Consider the following 15750-nt stretch of genomic DNA (forward strand, 5'->3'; position numbering starts at 1 on the left):
CAGTACATTTTGCTGGCATTTCAGCACATGGAATTGACAATTCAGGGCCCTAATGGCTAGGGTAGCTGAAGTTGAGGCTTTTTTACCTAATCTATCTAAGGCCCTGCTCTGTCAGCTGGAATGGGATTTTTAGAGGAACTAACCTTAGCACCCCCCCCCCCCCACAGGACCCTGAGTAATGACCTCTGGGTCAGCTGTGGATTTTTAAAAAGATACTTGTGGGTGTCTTGCACCATATATCATCTGTCTGTCTTCCTGGTGGAGCAGGTGGGAGAGAGTCAGGGGTGAGTGCAGACTCTAGAAAGACATCTTCCACCACATCCAGGATAGGGGGAATGGCCAGAAGTTTATGCTGTGGCAGGTCAAGGAACTCTTTCAGTCTCTTTGACTGAGGGTAATCCTGTGCCTCCCAGTGGAAATGTTATCTGAGGGAATTTAAAGTTTCCCCAAAAGAGAGGTCCTCAGGAAGGGTGGCAGCAGGAATAGGGTCTTTAGAACCAGAATCCTCAAATGCTGCAAAATGCTGGTCTTCAGTGTCAGAATATTTTAGTAATGATCCTTCAGAGTCATGGTCAAAAAGAGCCTCTGGAGAAGTGTTTCTCTTCCTTCTAGCTAGGATGCTTGGGTAGACTGGCTTCCTCTAATTAGAGTGATTAAATCCTCTGCCATTCTGAGCAGCTGCTGGGACTCCGTGGCAGGCTGGAAGGAAGGAACTTGGTGGCTGGGTCCCTGGGATGGGGTCTTTTTAGGGGTAGTCTTGGGCCTAGAGGATTCACAAGCCTTATACAAGGTTAGCTTAACTGAAGGCGTGGTCGTCAGTCTCTGCCTGGTGTCAGTCTTAGGAACTGTCTCTGTAGAAGCCGGTGCCTGCGAAGCAGCTCTGTACCCAACCACATGACTGAAGACCAACGTCCCAGCAGGAGAAGATGGCCCCGGCGGTGTACCGGACTTCAAACAGGTCTTAGTAGAGGCCTGCAACGGTTCTTCTGCTGGTAGTAAAGGGCTGCGAAGGCACCTCACTGAGTTCAGCAACTGAAGGCTGGCTGACTTTGGATCGGAGTTGTCCATGGGAACTAGCTTTCTGAGGCCTTTCCTTCTCTTTATCTTTCTTCAACCGCCTGACTGACCAACGCCATACCGCAATAAGAAAGAGAGTCGCCTAAGTGTTTAGCTACAATTTCAGCACTTCTAATCATCCTAGCACTAAACAGGCCACCAAACCGACATCCAGGGACGTTGTGGTTTGGGCCTAGGCAGGTGACGCAGATGGAATGAAAGTCTCGGTGTGGGATCTGTTTTCCACAACTGAGACAATTATTGACTTTCTCTGACATTGGATAAAAGCAAGAAAAGGTTCCCCAATGGGATACTTAGCTTTAGATGGTTTCTCCCTCACTCTGGCAACAGGCAACCGACGCACTCGCAAAACTGCTCCTGCTTTGGGCTCCAAGGCAAGAAAGACTGATGTGATGTAATGATGTTGGCTGTCTCTTTTTATAGCCCTGATGACCTGATGTCAGCCACTGCACCTAGACAGCTGACGCAGGAGAAAAATCCTTTACTTTGGTATTTGGGCCGGTGGCTACCCAGCAGGGAAAACCCCCACAAGTGATGACTGCAACAGTGAAACATGAAGAAAATCATTCCGTTGTAACAAATGACATAGCAGATATTATTGAATTAAGTAGAAGATTCGTCAGATCTGGTCAGAAAAGTTGCAGATTCAATTATTAAAGGAACGGATATTTAAATTCGTAGAGAAGATAATGAACACTGAATAATGCTATGCTTGCTGGGGAGGGGATGTGAGAAAGGTCTTTTAACACTTTAGTATAAGGAAGTACTGACCTCTTTTTACTCACATTGGTACAAATTCTCATCCGCAAGGAGAGACCGACAGTTTGTAGGGAACTTACAGCCCTCTGCTACTACAGGTGTTAGATGTATTTTTAATAAATCACATATAGACAGGAGAAAACTGCGGTGGTGGTGCTGCGGTAGCGTTGTCGCCTCACAGTTAGACGTTGCCCATTCGATTCTCAGTTAGAGCGTCTTCTGTGGGGTGACATGCATGAATGGACGTTCCTTCATTGAAGGTTGTGTGTTAGGCCCGGCAAGCCAGCATGCAAAAATCTACTGCCAATCATTAGCGGACCGGAGTTCCGCTGTGGCGACCCCTAACTGGGAAAAGCCGAAAGACACAAACAATACAGACAGGAGAGAGAGGTCACAGTGAATGAAAAGATTTTTTTTGGTAAATAAGCACATGGCGGGAAAAAAATAGAACGTGTAGAGCATCCGAGCTAATTCGGACACAGATGCGTTCGGACAGGATGGTATGTATTTGTCAAGATCAAGAAAGAGAATTTTTCTCGCAGATATTTTGCAGTATTTGACAAACACAAGGCAGGATTATTGTCAATAAAAGTTCACAGATAACATAACATGCATCTCTAATGGTTAATACTAGGAGCATTAATATTTTTTTTTTTTTTGGGAAAATTTGCTATGTTCCCATGACATTTATGTTTTTATTGTTTGTGAAACAATTAAAAACACTGACTGGAAACAAGTTCCGTCAGGGTATAAATGTTTTTACTGCATTAGACTTTCTAACAAAATATCAGGTGGATGTTTTATTAAAGGGATTAAAAATAGGTATGAGACCTGTGATTATTACATGCTCAGTGATAAAGTACAGTCATGTAAAATCTCCACAACGGTAGATGTCCTCTTCACTGTTGCAGTATTCATTATACTAGGGATATCCCTGCCAAGGGCAGCCCGACATCTGACCAGTATACCAAAGCCTTTAGGTTGCTTTAAGGTATGCAATACATCACACGTATATTCCTTGTATAGTGTATGGCATAAAGGCAATGTTTGGCTGTACCATCCTCAGAAGTGAGTGTCCCAGCAGGAAAGCCAGTCCAAGAAATAGAAAGATAATCAGTATATCCAGAAAAGAAAAGGACCAGGAGGGAGGGAGTGAATATTGCAATAGTGAAGAGATGGACATCTACAGTTATGGTAAGATTTTACACAACTGTATGTTCTTGCATTTCACTGTTGCAGCATTCATTACACTAGGGAAAGTGCCAAAGCTCAGAAAGGAGAGAGGGAGGAGAAAGAACCAGCTGAGCCCTCTAGGAAGCCATGAAGGATGGACCTGGCAAAACCAGCTCTAGCTCTGGAAATTCCATCCAACTTGTAGTGCTTGGTAAATGTATGCACAGAAGTCCAGGTAGATGCCTCAAGAATACAGTTAGTATCCAAACCCTTGAAAAAAAATACAAGAATAAGTCATAGCTCCAGCAGAATGGGCCTTAAGAGAAAAAGGAAGTCTTTTACCATGAAAAAAATAAAAAAAATATATAGCTTTAGGGATCCAAGAAGAAACGGTCTGCCTGGACACAGCTAATCCTAAAGACATAGGATGAAAGCAAAGAAAGAGCTGATCAGATTTTCTAATAGTCTTATTCTTATCCAAAAAAAAATCTGAGTTACAACCAACATGTACATCACCTTCTCACTCGCATATTGAAGAGAACAGAATAAGTGGGCAAATGAACAGACTCATTAAGGGACGACTTATTTACCACCTTGGACATAAAAGGAGGATTAGTATGCAAGGACATCCTGTCCTTATGAAACACAAAAAAGGGAGGACAAGCCATAAGGGCTTGAAGCTCAGACACCCATCTGGCACAAGTAAGGGCTACCAAATGTACAGTCTTCCAAGAGCAATGTTGCAAGGAAGCTGAATCTGCAAGCTCAAGCCTGGGTCAATTTTTCCAAAACAAAATTAAGATCCCAGGGAGCAGGAACAGGCTTCCTGGGGAGGCCTAATAATGAAGGATGCCTTTAAGAAATTGTTTAGCTTCAAATCTAGAATCTAAAGGAAGAGATAAAGGTAGACAAGCAGAGATAGCGGATAAGTGGGCCTTAACAGAAGAAAAAGCCACACTAGCACTAAGCAATTCACGCAGATAAGACAGAACCAAATGAGCATCCACCAAAAGTGGATCCAGGTTACAATAAAGACACCCAAATCAAAAACCTCTTCCATTTGGAGAAGTAGGATTTCCTAGTATTGGGTTTCCAGGCCTCCTGCAGGACCCTAAGCACGTTCTCAGAAAAAAGATGTCTATGTGGAATCAGAATTCTATCTCACACACTGTCAGTTGAACAGTGGACAAGTGGAATGGATGACAGATCCCTTGTCATGTGAAAGGAGGTTCACCCTGTAAGGTAACTTGTGATGACTGCCCGTGGCTAAATGCAGAAGAGGAGAGAACCAATGCTGTCTCGTCCAGCAAGGAGTCAGCAACAAGATTTTTGAAGCATTTTGTTGAATTTTGAACAGGACTTTTGGAATAAGAAGGAGAGGGGAAAGCATAAAGAAACATCCCCTTCTAAGAAAAAAAATAGGGTGGCCACATTACAAACCAGAGGACCTGGGACTCGGGCACAAAAAACAGGAAGCCGTCTGTTCAGAGTGGAGGCAAAAATATCTACTAAAGGAGTACACCACTGGTGGACAATGTCCAGAAACACATCCCTGTGAAGCATCCATTCTTGGTATTGAGTTAAGGACCTGCCCAGTGTGTCTGCCACAGTATTTTGACCTGAGGGAATGTAAACTGGCTGAAGAGTCACTTGATACTGGATAGCAAGTTCCTACACCAGGAGTACCAGCTGGCAAAGATAAAATCTTGTGTCCCCCCTCCCCATTTGTTTACATACCACATCACTGTGGTAGTCTGTAAACAGCTTGAGAAGTCCTGGGAAGAAGAAAGTATGAAAAGCATGAAGAGGTGACCAAAAATCCTGCACATTTAGGGAGCCAAATGCTGCTCCCAATCCCATGTCTGAAGTGTCTGAACAGCTCCTGAGAGGGAAAAGGGGGATGAAAAGGGAGCCTGGATTTAGGGACAACTGCTGAATTCACCACTGAAGTTCCTTCTTGAAACAAGGCAGAAGAGGAATTAGAAAATTTGAGGGGATGTGCATGGTGAAGCTAAAATGATTTTAGAAACCACTGAAACTTTCTCATGTGGAGTTTGGCCAGAGGGAACATAGGAATGGTGGTGGCCACGAACCCCAGAGCTCTTAGAAATTCCCTAGCTATAACAGAGGCCAGAGGAGGAAGAGTTTGAAAAAAGGAAATGAGTGTTAAAGCTTTGGAGGGAGGGAGGGATGCCAAAATAGGCACAGTCTGGATCCTGTACCCCAGAAAAAAAAAGTTACGTACTTACCATAACATTCCATGCGAGTTGTTTATCTCACCTTCATTCTTTACTGATGGGCTCAGAGACAATTCCTCGGCTCCGAATTGGCACCTACTGCAAAGCTCGAGGATTTCAAATAGCTCGAGGCCAAGTCCCTATCCCATGATGCACCTTGAGTTACTTCAGATCTTGTTTGCTGCATACAACACCATATGTCATTCTATAACTCCATAAGGGAGACAGTGTATAAGGGTTGAGTGACCAGGAAGGATCTAGTACCTAGGTCTTCTGAGAGCCCAGGAGGGAGTAGCAGATAGGGATGTAAGAATGAAGGCGAGATGAGCAACTCACATGGAAAGTTATGGTAAGTGCATAACTTCTTTATGTGGAGTTGTTCTATCTCGCCTTTCATTCTTTACTGATGGGTAGCGTCCCTAGCACCATCAACCTCGGTTGGCTCATGGGAGTATATTTCTCAGGACCGTGGATCCAAAAGGAGGCTCTGTCCCTAGAGGCCCTGTCAACTTTGTAATGAGTGATAAAGGTATGATTTTTGACCAAGTGGCTGCTGCGCAAATGTTATCAATAGGAAGTCTGGCAGAAAAAGCTGAGGCTGTAGAAACAGCTCTGGTTGAGTGAGCTTTAATTTTATGCTGTAAAGGCATATTGGCAGCTGAATAAGCAAAGGTGATATAATCAAATAACCATTTAGACAGAGTTGTTTTAGCCACTGTCCTACCCTTCCTGGAATCTGAAAATGAAACAAAAAGCTGGTCTGATTTCCTGAAATCTTTTGTTCTATCCAAATAAAATCTGAGCTGTCTGTGAACATCAAGTTTGTGAAGCATGTACTCTAGATTGTTGGAATGGTTGGGGAAGAAAACTAGCAAATCAATAATTTGGTTGAGATTAGTTTCAGTGCAAACTTTGGGCAAGAAAGAGGGGTTTGTTCGAAGTGAGACTCTGTCAGCATGGAAAATCAAATGAGGAGGCTTGATGGACAAGGCTTGAAGCTCTGACACTCTGTGGGCAGAAGTAATAGCCACTAAAAAGATGGTTTTCCTTGACATAAATTTGAGGTCACATGAGGAAGCTGGTTCAAATGGCGGAATAATTATGCGGGAAAGCATAAAATTTAGATTCCATGGAGAATAGGGAGATTTCACAGATGGTCAAATATGGAAGGTCCCTTTGAGAAAGGCTTTGGATAATTTGTGTGACATAATATTCAATCCTTCAAATCCCAGATGAAAGTTAGAAATGGCAGCAAGTTGAACACGTACTTTTGCTGCTGCAGCCCCTTTATTGAATATCACGGTTAAGAATTCTAGAATAAAAAAGTCATAGGGGCTTGGTAAGGACCAATATTGTTTTTAGAGGCCCATATAGAGAATTTTTTCCATTTGCGGAGATAAAGCTTCCTTGTAGAGGATTTATGAGAGGATAGGATAAATTGCTTTCTTCTCATTGGAAAGGTTATGGAACCTGTCTATGATGGGAATTGGAGCAGCCAAGCTGTCAGCTTCAGGGACTGCAGAAAGGGATGAAGTTCTGACGAGTGTCAGAATGTCCAGAACTGGGTCCAGAATCTAGGGGTCCTCTAAAAGATGAAGTCATAGGAAGGGGAACCAAATCTGATGAGGACGATGAGGAGCTATTAGAATATTGGTCCTTCCCAGGGCTTTTGCTTTCTGCAATAACTTGGGTATCAATGGGATTGGTGGGAATGCATAAAGGAGTCCCGGGGGCCAGTCATGAATGAGTGCGTCCCTTGGGGCTTCTCCCGGAGGAGGAATCAGGGCAAAGTAGCTTCTGCATTTCGTGTTCATGTGACTGGCAAAAAGGTCGCAGCAAGGCTGGCCCCACCTGCGGAATATCCTGTCCGCTATTTCCATCTTGAGGGACCACTCGTGGGGCAACAAAATCGTTCTGCTCAGCTTGTCTGCTATCACGTTGGATTTCCCCAGGATGTGCGTTGCTAACAGAAAGCGCTGGGTGGAAATAGCCTACTGCCATACTCTGAGGGCCTCGTGACAAAGGGGGTATGATCTGGTTCTTCCTTGTTTGTTCAAATGCCAGACCACTGACATGCTGTCCATCTGAATCGCAATAGTACCCAGAGGAAGAGAGTCTGGGAAGTACTGCAATGCCAAAAGTACTTCTCTCATCTCGGTCCATGTGCCTTGGGCGGTCTTTCCCTGAAAATGCCCCCAGCAGGGAAGCATCCATGGTCACTGTGGCCGCTGGAGGGGGTAGCACAAAGGGGCGTCCTACTGTAACATGAAGTGAAGTCAACCACCAATGAAGATCCTTTTTGCAAGAATTTGTGATCATTATCATGTGAGACATGGGGAGCTCTTGGTAAGACCATTGACTGAACAACAGCCATTGCAGTATCCACATGTGCATACGACCCAGTGGTATGGCCAGAATTGCTGCTGCCATCATTCCAAACAATTTCAGAACTTCTGATGCTGGTGCTTTGTTTTTGGATATTAAAATGCAGACATGCTGATGGAGAAGTAAGACTCTCTCTACTGGAAGTCTTAGCATGGTGGTGGTGATGGTGGTCTCCAGTTCTGCTCCAATAAAGACGATATGCTGCGATGGCGACACGGCAGATTTTTCTGAGTTTACTGTAATTTCCAGCTGATTGCAGAGTGACAGAGTGGACTCCCTGGCCTGAATGAGTTGATGCCTGGTGGTGGTGGTAAGGAGCCAATCGTCTAGGTACGGAAATACCTGCAATCCTAAACTTCTCAGGTGAGCCGTGACCACTGCCATGCATTTGGTGAACAACTCTGGGAGCTGTAGTGAGACCATAGGTAAACTGGTAATGATTGGCTCGCAGCAGGAAGCGCAGATGATCCCTAGATGGCCTGGTCATTTTTATGTGGTAGTATGAAATCTATCGAGCACATCGAATTGTCTTTCCCTAAGAAGGGAAGTATTAACTGAAGCGTGACCATCTGAAACTTCTCTTTCTTTACAGATTTGTTTAGTTTGCTGAGGTCCAATATAGGTCTCCAGTCCCCTGTCTTTTTTGGAACTAAAAAGAATCTTGAGTAAGTTCCGGATCCTGTCTGGTCTGCTGTGACTGGTTGGATGACTCTTTCTTAGCAACCTCTGGACGTGGGCTGTTGCTTGCTTCCTGTAACTGGGTGGAATGTCCGGGATTTTCCTTGTTGGTGGAGGGGGTGTGGCGAATGGGATGAAGTATCCTCTGGAAATGACACTGTGTACCCAGTTGTCGCTTTTTATTTTGAGCCAGGCGTCTTGGGTACAAAGATAAGCGACCCCTGACTGCCTCCAGAGCAGGACAGTCGGGCCTCCTTTCAGGAGCGCTGGTAGGGTTTCCCAAAGAAGTGATCTGTGTCACCCTGGTTTTGCGGACTCCCTCTGCCGCGAGGGCGGCGGCTTCCATTATTGCCCCCTCCCCTGCCCCTGGAGGGGGGTTCACCACGTGTTTCCTGAAAGGCTCCTTGGGTTTTTCAGAACCACATTTTCCCTCCCCTTTGACCCTTGTGGTAGGGTTTGGTAGGGGTAGAAAAACAGACCCCGACGGCAGACAAAGTCTTTCTGTCCTGTTCACACCTTGTTACAGTTTCCTTGACTTTGGGCCCAAAAAGGGGCGAGCCATCAAAGGGGGTATTCAAGAAGGATGACTTGAAGGGCTCTGCGAAGGAACACAAGCGCATACAGGAGTGTCTCCTAAGAGCAACTCCTGTACCTGCTGCCCTACTCATTCCATCAGCTGCATATGAAATGAGGCGCATGGACGAGTTCACTATGGAACTGAGGAAAGCAAGCTGGGAGACAACTTTGTCTGTAGCTCCTGCAGCTCCTGTATCCTGAAGAGTATTTCCCAGCTCTTTAAGTAGATCTCTTTGTAGTCTCGTAAAATGGCTTAAGGAGTTAAGCGAAGGAAGTGCAAAAGTCACTGAACTAAACATGCACTTCCCATATCTAACTATGATCCTAGATTCTCTGTTAGACGGATGGATAGATGAGGATGTTTCAGACAGTTCCTTTTTGGTGGCTGCCGCCACCATCATGGCATCAACTGGCACACCTTTAGTCAAGAAGGATTTATGTAGGGGGGCAGATATGAACTTATTAGACCTCCTAGGGACAGGCTTCATGGTGTCTGGCAACTCCCACGCCCTTCGTGAGACCAGCTGCATAAGCTCATCGAAGGGTGAAGACACCCAAGAGGTGGAGGGCTGAGAACTGAAAGCCTTCAGGAGGACTGACTCATCCTCAGTAGGGTTGGTGGACTGCCAGTCACCCCTCTGCCTAAGGATTTCCAGTATCTCTGCAAATGAGATATCCTCAGAGGGGGACCATGGGGACCCTTCTGATTCATCCAAGTCAGTATCAGATGTCAATGACTCCCGAGGGGAGTCCAAATGTTTCCTGTTATACACACTCTTCCTGGGAACATCTTCAGTGGGAGCTTCTGGAGAGGTCTTGGAAGAGCATGGGCCACCCAATGGGGCTTCCTGAGGCTCTGGGTCTCTGTGCTTAGCTAGGATCTGTGAGGCAGAAGCAGACACAGACGCTTTAGGGGATGAAGAAGCCGGACCTGAAGTTGAGGATGTCTTGGGAGACATAACTCCCCTCATGGCTTCGAAGGCACCCCTGCTCCAGTGCGAAAGGACTGATGGATCCTTAGAAACAGTCGATACCCCCGGCACCAAGACAGTGGGCTCCGAGCCAGAGGTAGGAGTCAAGCTCATCCGAACTGAAGTCCCAAGAGGCAGAGTCGGAACCAATGAGTCAGTCCGACTATCCTTCACGGACGCAACCAGAGAGTGTTGGCTCCTAGAGTCCTTGATCGGAACCAAGGACGTTGGAGTGAAAGGAGCCAAAGACACTGGAGCAGGCATCGGCTTCCAAAGGCTCCACAATCAGCAGGTTCGACTCATCCGGCTCCGAAGGACCAGTATGTCTCGGAGGAGGAAGAGACATAGCTGGCATAAGGGTCTTTGGCTCCGAAGCCACCTGGGTTGGAGCCGATAATTTTGCAAAGGCTGGTGCCTGAAGAAGCTTCTGCGCCACCCAATCCACATCCAAATCTGAGAGGCTAACAGAAAACCTAGATGAATGGACCGATGGTACAGACTGAAGAAGTGGAGACTTGGGAATTTCAGATACCGGTTCCAAAACCGGGGACCAGCTCCGAAAAGAAAAAACAGTAGGCTCCAAGACCTGTGGAGCCGATTTCACAGACTCTCTTGATTTTTTTCAACTTTTCCGACTCCAAAGAAGTCTTGGAGGACTTTGAGGACTTACTAGATCCATCCTGGTCACTCAAAGCCTCCTAGGACGACGTTTCAACAAACCCATGTCAATGAGCTTTCTTTTTCTCTCTTGGAGGACTCTAGAGGAAAAAGAATGGCAAATGGAACATGTTACTTGTAAGTGCAAGCACTCAAGCAGTAGACACAATTCACATGGCAGTCAGTAACAGACATCTTTTGCCTGCATTTAGGGCATTTTTGCGTTTGTCCTTGTCATCAGTCATGACAGAAATGGACACACCCAACAACAGCAAATATAAATTAGCCTTCTAATAAAAAAAACAGTCTAACTATAAGCACAGACACACACACACAAGCCTTTTAAAGTAAGGCCAACTATAGCTAGTGATAAGCCTTCCAATAAAAAACAGGCCAACTATAACCACAGACAAACACACACATACACACACACAAGCCTTTTAAACTAAGGCCAACTATAACTACTAATAAGCTTTTTAAAACACAAGCTTAATACATACATGCACATGAATTAAGTAAGCAGCAAGTTGACTCTAATTATAAGATACTCTCCTAAGAAAAAGGTGACAAAAGGTCACTGAAAAAACACTTACTAGTCACTAAGAAAATAGAATATTATGCTAACAAATGTGACAAAACGGTCACTGAACAATTTTTAAGTCAGAAAATTTGAATAGGTCTATGAAGAAGAAAACGAGGCGAAATATATAGTTATACAGGGAAGGGAACACTACAGATAAAGCTTTAAGAGCGTATCAAATCTAAATATCCAAGTATTTCAACAATAAACTAAATCATCTTCTTTCGGCTTTTTCCCGGTTAGGGGTCGCCACAGTAGATCACCTGTCCGCTCATGATTGGCAGTGGAGTTTTACGGTGTCGAGTTGGCAGCCCAGCGCCCAACCTTCCACAGAAGGCACACACACACACACTCACACCTAGGGCCAATTTAGAGTGTCCAATCCGCCTACTGCATTGTCTTTGGGATGTGGGAGGAAACTGGCGCACCAGCAGGAAACCCAAGCGACCACAGTGAAGACATGCAGACTCCGCACAGAAGGCACCTCATCTGAGGATCGAACCGGAGAACCTCTTGCTGTGAGGCGGCAATGCTAACCGCTGCACCACCATAGCCGCCCAACAATAAACTAACAATACTTTTTGCAAATAGAAAGGTATTAAAGTTTTTACTGGCCTGAGCTAGCAAGAACATCCGATCAGTTGCAGCGGCAAACTAGATCTGAGGCAACTCACGGTGCATCATGGGATAAGGACTTGGCCTCAAGCTACTTGAAATGCTCGGACTTTGCAGTAGGTGTCAATGCAGAGCCGAGGGATCGGCTCTGAACTCATCAGTACAGAATGAACGGCGAGACAGAACAACTTCACATACATGGTCTTGAGGAGTCATCAGAAAAGACTTTTTGAAGTTTACTGTGAACACCAGGCTTTGCAAAAGGGAAATGGCAAAATGAAGATTTTGCAACAAGATCTCTGGAGTGGATGCCTGAAACAGGAGGTCATCCAAGTAAAGGAAAACTTGGATCCCCTGAAGCCTGCAAAAAGTAATCCCAGGAGCAAAGCCATTGGTGAATACCCTTAGGGTAGTAGAAAGGCCTAAGGGCAAAGCAGAGAACTGAAAATGCCAGGAAGCAAGAGAGACATGTAAAAACTTCCCGAAAAGGGGATGAATAGGGATAAGGAGATAAGCATCCTTGAAATCCAGAGACACCATATAAGCCCAAGGAACCAAAAGAGGAAAAGTCTGAAGGGACAACATTCGAAAGGAGGGCACCTTCAGATGTGTTTAGATGAGAGAGGTCTAGAATTGTCTCCAGGTATTCTCTCTTAGGCACTAGAAACATCCTGGAGTAAAAACCCCTCCTCCTTTGGGACACCCCTTGAATAGTACACAAGAGTCAAAAGATCTCGAAGCACCCCTGGAAAGGGCAACAGCTATTCCAGAGGGTACTGAGGAATTCCCATAAAAGGGGGAAGAGATTTCCAGACCATGAAATACCCCTGTGGATAATGGACAAAACCCAGGAATCCTGGGTAATCTTTAGCCAAAACAGGGAGAGAGAGAGATACGAAGAGAGAAGAAAATGGCTGGGAAGTACAGGATAGTCAGACAGCACCTGGTTAATCATGAAAAGGAGACTTCTGGGCCACAGAAGTCGGAGTAGCCTTAGCTGGTGGAACCCGCTTGTCACCCTTTTCACCTTTAGGAGGATGACAAGACTGTCTGCGAGCAAAGGCTGACGTAATGGCGTACATTCGCTGAAATGTAGGCACAGGATAAAAACATGTTTATGTTCCTGTAAAGCCATGCCAAATCAGCAGTAGGTTCACCAAACAAGTGTTTATTATCTAGAGAAGCATCCACCAACTTATCCATAACATCAGGCAAGGGTTGAAGCTGAAGCCAAGAACACCTCCTCATCCCTGCCCCAAAAGCAGCAGCTCTAGAAGACGCATCTACTGCATCATAACTACACATACATACATACTAATATTTCAAGCACTTGAGGGAATGATGAGACACCTGTGAGGAAGTCCCTAAAAGAGAAAGGGCATAAGTTTTTCCTTCAGACTCTGGAAGATCAGAAATCACCTGACAGGCCTGGGAAGCAGAGCCAACAAGTACATGGACATATGGATCTAATAATTAACAGTCCTAAAAGCCAAAGTAGCAGAGGTATAGACCTTCTTTGCCTAGCCTTTCCATGGCTCTGCTATCTTTAATCAGAAGGCAGTAACTTAGACGGAAGCAAATGAGAAGGTTTGTCAAGTTACTGACACTACCAAGTGGTCAGCAGAAGGACACTTGCACAAAAACGTACAGTCCTCAGGCATCCTATAGAACCTATCAGGTTTCTTGGGCATAGGGTGCTGAGAATCTGGAGCTTTAGAGGCATTAGAAAAGGCATCAAACAAAGCCACCATAAAAGAAATAACAGAAGAAGGTCTGGGAGAATCCATCTGCAGTAGCTCATAATACCTTTTTTTGCATCTTGGAAACTTGAGCACAATTCCATTTAAAGAACTCCATCTTAGAGAGAGTGCCCCAAAAGAAATCTCTACAAAGGGAGTATCAGGATGGATAGATTCCTCTTACTCTTATCCACAATCCAAAGAAGTGGAAATCTGAGATGAGTAAGAAAGGGATTCCTCATATGAATCTGCCTCCTCCTCAGAGGACTGCTGTTCTCTGGGTCTCAAGTGGGTTAGAGGACCAAGGAGGGCTAGAACAGTAACTTCTAGACTAGGTTTTAAAGCCATCAAAGCACTAAACCCAAGTGAAGGACTGCCATTCACTCTGTGGATCATTAGGATCTGAGGAAATCTGTTTAGTCTTCTGCTTTTTCTTTAAGGGGATGTCCACCTTAAAAAATGTGGAAGGCTCTGACCCAGGATGGCATTCAATAACTGTAGTAGGGAGGACTTCTCTGACTAAAATTTGGAGAAAACCTCTAGGCCCCTCGTAGATCCTCAGCACAGGTTCTCCCTGAACGTCCGAAATGGACGTCTGCAATGCCTCCTTGGATGTACCCAAGGATGGATCCCCACCAGCCGGCCACGGCTGAAGAATCTACTGATCAAGCCAGGTGAACCTCTGAGCTGTCACTCACCTCAAGTGGGATGTCCAGGCAAAGGGTATACAGTAGAAGATTCCACCCTAGGTTTCTTGGCCTTCTTTCTAGATGGCTGTCCCTCGGAGAGTAAAGTTCCTCTATCATGTCCTTACAAAGAAGCTTAAGACACTGATTCTCAAGATAAAGCACCACAGAGATAATTCTAGTATGAAGGGTTTTGGGAACAAAAACCTGACAGGCAGAACACGATGTATGGACATGCGAAGAACTAAGGTAAAACAGACACTGTTCTTGACTGTCTTTATGGAGAGCATCTCCCACACTGGCAATTACCCTTCTTGAACGACATGAAACCCCACAAGCAACAATATATTAAAAGAAAGACAAGACAATAAAACCCCAATGGGGAACTTACCTGTTACGGTTTGGTGAACGAGTAAAGTAACCGGCGTTGGGACTGACATTCAGAGGATGGTACGTCGGGCCGTTCTTGGCAGGGGATCCCTAGTGTAATAAATACTGCAACAGTGAAATGGAAGGACATCACCAATACCACAGATTGTGTAACTGTGACAATGAAGACAACCCTGGAACACATAATTGCTGAAGTGTACAGACCACCAAAGTCAAGTGCTGATGACCTAAAGGAATTCATACATTTCTTGCATGAAACACAACAGGGAAGAACAGAAACTGGGGACTTACATTTACCAGAAATGGACTGGAATAATATAGATTCAACAACATTAGTAAGGAAATTATTCACAACATATGTTCAGTAACAATTGCTTCAGATTGTAAAAAAAAGCCCACCAGGAAATGGAACACACTAGACATCATTTGTGTTCCTAAAGGAATTAACTATTCATGTCAAGTTTTACAACTGTTGACGTACAGTGATCATGGGGTTTTAAAGGTTAATTTGTTGCTAGACAATGCTGCCAAACTGATAAAACCAATGCACACATTAATAACAGATTTTATGGAAGCAAAACAGTCACTATATAAAACTAATTGGAGTGATGTGTTCAGTGGAAAAGCTGCAGATGGAATGTGGAAAGTTTTGACAAATTGTATGGATCCAAACAAATAAAAAAATGTTCATCATCTGGCTCTCGGCATACAATATCAGGAAGATATACTTTCATATAAACAAGATACTTGATTAAGGTGAGAGACAAAAATATAAGAAATGGAAATAGAGGTCAAACTACAACTTTGAAAACTGAAATAAACAAGATGGACAAACAAATTAAACATAGTATGAGGCAAGATCAAGGAAATGTGAGGAAAATGTATATAAAGATACTGAACACAATAGGAAACCATTTTACAGATACAGAAGATGTAGAAGGAGAAAAGATGTGCAATTTATAAACTATGTGTAGAATCTAAAATTTATTCTGTGAGACGGCAGATTACAGACATTTACAAAATCTTACGCAAAGCAGTTTGGCTCCAGAAAGGGTTGATAAATTGTCCTAGTGACATCTAGCTAACCTCAAGTATTGAAATTAAAATGAAAAAATAACTATGAAAACTGGATCCAAACAAAGCACAGAAGTTGGAATTAGCAATAATGACCTAGGAACAGTTCTTTAAGAACTTACAGTACTATTACATCCCTTACTTACCAGGTCA

The 15750-nt window shown here is 44.4% G+C and overlaps 1 protein-coding gene across 4 annotated transcripts in view; it reads right to left on the reverse strand.

Moving 5' to 3' along the window:
* COPS2 (COP9 signalosome subunit 2) overlaps nt 1-15750 on the reverse strand; it is a 1892836-nt gene that overhangs the window by 780605 nt on the left and 1096481 nt on the right. The window lies entirely within an intron of this gene.

The sequence above is a fragment of the Protopterus annectens genome, chromosome 7.part0 (genome assembly GCF_019279795.1).
Source record: "Protopterus annectens isolate FY-2018-M chromosome 7.part0, PAN1.0, whole genome shotgun sequence".
Lineage (NCBI taxonomy): Eukaryota > Metazoa > Chordata > Ceratodontiformes > Protopteridae > Protopterus > Protopterus annectens.